The sequence below is a fragment of the Vicia villosa genome, linkage group LG6 (genome assembly GCF_029867415.1).
Source record: "Vicia villosa cultivar HV-30 ecotype Madison, WI linkage group LG6, Vvil1.0, whole genome shotgun sequence".
NCBI lineage: Eukaryota > Viridiplantae > Streptophyta > Magnoliopsida > Fabales > Fabaceae > Vicia > Vicia villosa.
The window spans coordinates 130,341,317-130,347,159 of record NC_081185.1 but is presented as its reverse complement, the minus strand read 5'-3'; positions in this window follow the sequence as shown (position 1 = coordinate 130,347,159).

Genomic DNA, 5,843 nt, shown 5'->3' with positions numbered 1-5,843 from the left:
ATCATCAACATACACTAGAATCATAATCTGAAGCTTCCCTTGACTCAGTAGAAAGAGACTAGGATCACACCTGCTAGCCCTAAACCCAAGTTGAGATAGAGCACTCTTAAGTTTGTCAAACCAGGCCCTAGGAGCCTGTTTTAAACCATAAATAGCCCTATTTAATTTGCAAACCAGTGCCTTGTCAGCTACTTCAAAGCCAGGAGGCTGCTGCATAAATACCTCCTCTTCAAGAGTGCCATTGAGGAAGGCATTGTTAACATCTATTTGCTGTATGGTCCACTTGTTACTGACAGCAATAGTTAACACAATTCTAACAGTAACTGGTTTGATGACTGGTGAGAAGGTCTCCTGGAAATCAGTTCCATCCTCTTGATGGAACCCTTTAGCCACTAATCTAGCCTTGTACCTGCTAATGGATCCATCAGGATTTTCCTTAGTTCTGAAAACCCACTTACAGCCAATAGGATTTCTGCATTCAGTAGCTTTCACCAATGTCCAGGTCTGATTTCTCATCAGTGTCTGATATTCTTCTTTCATTGCCTGAAACCAGTGAGGAGCAGCCAAGGCCTGAGCAACAGAAGTTGGTTCCATGTGGGTTAAAAGAAGGGTAGGGTGAAGTCTAGGAAGAGTGATACCTCTTTTAGCTCTAGTTTGCATAGGGTGCACATTTTGAGGGTGAACAAAAGGTACAATAGGATTTGGAAGAGGAGAACTAGTATTAGGGGCAACTGAAGGTGAGAGATTTGGAGAGGATGAAGGTGATATGGTGCTGACCTCAGCTGGGTCAGTATGAATAAAGGCTGGGGAATCAAATTGAGAGGGTGAGAAAGGGACAGCAGTGATAGGTTGTGGTATTGGGGAGGGAGACTACTGCCTTGATGTAAGAGAGGGTTGATTGGAGAAAGCAGAATGCTGCAAATTTGCATGGACAGAACTGGGAGTAGAATTAGAACTAGCAGAAGAAGTAGAGTGAGAGAGGGATGGAGGTAATGAAGGTGATGGAGAAGCTGAATGATTGTCAGCAATAGAGAAGGATATAGGAGGGACAGACTGGACACTAGAACTGGGACCAGAAGAAGATGATTGGGGGGAAGTGGGAAATAAGGTTGAGTAAGGAAAGAGAGATTCATGGAACACAACATCCTTAGAGATGTAGATGTGACCATCTGAAGCAAGACATTTGTAACCTTTATGTGCTGTGGAATAGCCAAGAAAGATACATTGTTGAGACCTATAGGCAAGCTTATGAGTATTATAGGGACGCAAAAAGGGATAACAAGCACAGCCAAAGACTTTAAGGTTAGAGTAATCAGGTGGTTTGTTGAGAAGCTTGAAGTAAGGGGAATGATTGGAAAGGGTAGGGCTGGGGAGTCTATTGATGAGATAGGCAGCTGTGACAAAAGCATGATCCCAGAATTTTAAAGGTAAAGTGGATTGGGCAAGAAGAGTCAAACCAGTCTCAACAATATGCCTATGCTTGCGTTCAACAAGGCCATTTTGGTGATGTGTATGGGGACAAGTAAGTCTATGAATGATACCTAACTCAGTGAGATACTTGGTGAGAGGTCTAAACTCTCCTCCCCCATCAGTTTGAACACATTTAATGGGATAATTGAATTGCAGTTCCACCATTTTCTTAAACTGAATGAACTGAAGTATGGTGTCAGATTTAAGCTCGAGAGGAAAGACCCAAACAAACCTAGAGTAGGCATCTACACAGGTGAGGAAATAAGTATAACCACTAGAAGATTTCATGGGAGCAGGCCCCCAAAGATCACAGACAACCAACTCAAAAGGATGAGTATAAACTGTGGTGGATAATGAGGAAGGTAACCTTTGAGATTTGCCAACACAACAAGCTTGACACATATCTGTAGGAGGCTTGGCAGGAATGGAAAGATGACACAGTTTGAAAACCTCAACAAGAGCATGGTGATTGGGATGGCCTAATCTAGTATGCCAAAGAACATACTTATTATTGGCTATAGAATTTGGGCTATTAGAGTGTGAAGAAGACAATGCAGTACTAGCAGTAGCAGAATTTAGAGAAGAATTGGATGAAATACTAGTATTATTAATATTGAAAAAGTCATTACAATGTGGCATAAGATTGGACAGACAGTGTGATACACAATTTGAATTGTTACAATTGCTTGTAGCTGTATTACAGTGTGAATTAATAGAGCTATTACACTTGCTTATAGCAAAGGAACTAGGTGAACTATAGCTAGTACTACAAGTATGAAGACTGGGCTTGAACTTGGACAGTTGAGAAGCAGCTGGATTGGAAAACTTGTAGAGGCCATCAGCTCCAACAAGACCATGAAGTAACACTTCAGAAGAAGCCTGGGATTTGACAACACAGAACTTAGGGTGAAATTCGAAAAACACATTATTATCCTGAGCAAACTTGCTCACACTCATTAGATTTTTGGTAATGTGAGGGACAAGTAAGAGATTGCTAAGTGTAAGGGATATGTTAGGTTTGTGTGGTGAAGAAAAAGACATAGAACCAACAGAATTTATGGACAAACCTTGGCCATTCCCCATGAACACTTGTTCAGTACCAGGCAAAGAAGCAGAATCAGACACATTAGAGGCATCAGGAGTAACATGATGAGAAGCTCCTGAATCAGGATACCACCACTGATTGTTGAAGCTAGCTTCAGTACCTGCAAAGAAAGCTTGTGGTGCAGTGGATCTGGGAGTAGCAGCTCTAGGAGAGGGATAAGCAAACTGCACAGGATACACAGCACAAGGAGCTACAAGAAAAGGATTGAAGGAAGCTCTCTGTTGTGGATAACCAGCACCACTTGAATTGGAATAACGATAGTAGCAGACTGAAGCATCATGTCCAGCCTTGTGACAAATCTGACACGACGTTTTGCCAAAACGTCCTCCACCGCGACCAAAACGACCGCCTCCACGGCCAGAACGACCACCTCTTGAACCATAGGAATGATTCTCAGCATTAGCCGTCACGTGACTCGTTCCTCGAGGAAAGGTCACGTCAGAAACAGACTGATCAGTGGCGACCGGCGCAGACGGTGGTGCTGCTTGAGTAAGATTTACCGTCGCCGGCTCCGTAACCACTGCTTTCCGATGTTTCTCCAGACGCGACTCATGAGCTAGAAGAGACGACTCCAATTCATCTAGTGAATTCAATTCCTCCTTACTGTTAACGGCGGCGACAATGGAGTCATACTCCTCAGGAAGCGAATCAAGTACAATTTCAATTAGGTTACGAAGAGGAACAGGATCCCCAATCGAAACGAGAGATTCACTGATCTCACGTGTGCGAACCATGAGCTCCTCAATTGTCATCGTGCCTTTCTGAAGACGACGAAGCTCCGAGCGTAGTTGACGCGCTTTCGTGGAGAGAAGAGTGTTGAAATAACGGTGAACCTCCGTCCAAACTTGCCACGCGTGTTTACACTCAACAAGCTTTGGGAGCAGAGGATCGGAGATGGTGGAGAGAAGCCAGGTGCAAATCAGAGCATCTTGTTGCTCCCATTCAAGAAACGCACTGTGAGATGCAGGATCTGAAGGAGACGGCGGCGGAATGACCGGAACAGTAACAAAACGTTGAAGACGGTGACCGCGAACAACGCCGTCGATCTGTTGCTTCCATTGTTTGAAATTTTTGTCGTCGAGTTTCACAGAGATAAGGTGAGAAAGCTTCACCTGAGAAGACGGAAATAGAGGCTCCATGGATCGAGAAAAAAAAGGAGAGAGAAAAAAAAAAGAGCTCAAGATACCATGATAGAGTCGGTTAGAAGTGAGAGAATTGAAAGAATGATGTAAACTCTCATTGTATTTCATAAATCATAATACAAGGGAGTGCTCTCTATATATAAGGAGAGAGAATAGTAACAAACTGACAGCTCAGCAATACTATCTTAAGGGAAACTTAAAATAATAGAAAAATATTGACAGAATATAAACTGCTACTCTATTAGTACTCTATTAAGGAGTAATGTTTTTATGTTTTTAAGAATGTGTACTTTGATCTTACATATGTGACCACTTATATAGGGGTCTTATTAGAGTTTCAGAAGACTTTTGCCCTCAGCTACAATCACACTGTCCAGACCAACATGTCAATATATAATTCGTTTTGCTATTTGATGGTTCTGCCTTGATTCCCTGTCTGGATCAAGTGCTTTCTAGGAAAGATCCATGCATACTCCATAGGTCTAAGAACCTTATGCTTAGCAACTAATATCGAAATAGATATTTTTCCTTAAGTCATCATTATCATGACATTATTCTTGTCGTAATATTTATACCTTTTGAGCTTAATGGTTGAACGGGCTCCTTCTCATTGGATCCAACTTGGATGCCGAGACTGAGTAGGACCATATATGATTTTAGCATATAACTCGTTACGCTAATGGGTCAGCTTTATTCCTACCTTAACCCAAGTAGGAATAGTTGCCCTCCAAGCCTAATTTGGTGGAACTGAGTCTGAATTTGCGACACTTCCTGTAGCTAAAGGTTTAAAAGCAGTTTTGTTGGAGTCTTATCCATCTTCTTTCCTTTCTTCTGTTGTTGCTTCATTGTTCTCTTCAACTATTTTCATCGCTCTCTGTTACCGCTTTTTTCACCCTTTGAAACTGCTTTCGACACTCTCTACAACCGCCTTTGAAGTTTTTATTTTTAATTTGTAAAGTGACAATAGCTTTAGAGAGAGTGGAAAGCGTGTAAGGTTGCTTCCTTCAATTTTACTTTCTTCTTTCATTTGGTTTAATTCACTTCAAACATTCTTCCAAATTGTTTGAGGCTTTCACTGAAGTTGCTTTCACTGAATTAATGAGTTGATGCTTCGGTCAAGCAAGGATATGACAAAGCAATCAAAAAAATTATTTTTCTTAACCTTGTTGTTAATGTCAACCTTGAAGGGATATGTTTAGATAAGTGGATCATTAATGGACATCGGGTCGGACACCCTCGATGATTGATTTTTTTATTTCTCTTTGTCAATGTGGAAATTTAGTCCTGACCTTTTGTTATAACATGGATAATTGATGTAGGTGGTCACTGAAATAAATTGACTACATCCATTATTTGTCTAAAATTCACTTATCTACCCGCATGGGCGTTCTTGACCGAGGATTCCTTTGTTATACCCCTTCCTGGTTAAAAAAATCTTGGAAGGGTAAATTGTATGTGAATAAGCCTTTCTTTGTTCCTAACTGAGGATTCCTCTGTTATACCCCTTCCTGGTTAAAAAAATCTTGGAAGGGTAAATTGTTTGTGAATAAGCCTTTCTTTCTAGTGGCGGCTAACCATTTGTGCGAGACTCTATAATTTGCCATTGTGGTGGCTTTCAACCTTCATCATTATTTCTTTGTGAAACATTGTCTTTTTCTTTTTTTCTTTGATATAGTAAGGAAAATGGAAATGAAGGAAAAAGACATTTTGACTAATGAACCTTGTATATTTGATTGCGAGTATTATAATGTATGATCTTTGACTAATTATAAAATCATTTGAGTTTTTCCGCATTCCATGCATGGGGTGTCACATCTTTGAATAAGGTTTTTAGAATGTAGGCATATTTCCCCGTACTAGAAATGACTTGGTAAGGTCCCTCCCAATTGGATGTTAGTTTTCCTTCCAAAGCATTTATGCAGTTGACGTCTGATTTTCTTGGGACAACATCTCCCGGGGTAAAAAATTTGGGTAAGTCTTCCCTGTTATACTTGGGTGTCGTTTTTTTTTGCTTCACCACACCCTCATTTAGGATGACATAATCTCTTTGCTCTTCTAAGAGGTCTAGGTATTCTCTGGAGTTTTCTTTGTTGACCTATCAGGGGGTCAGTGAGAAGTTCTCTAAC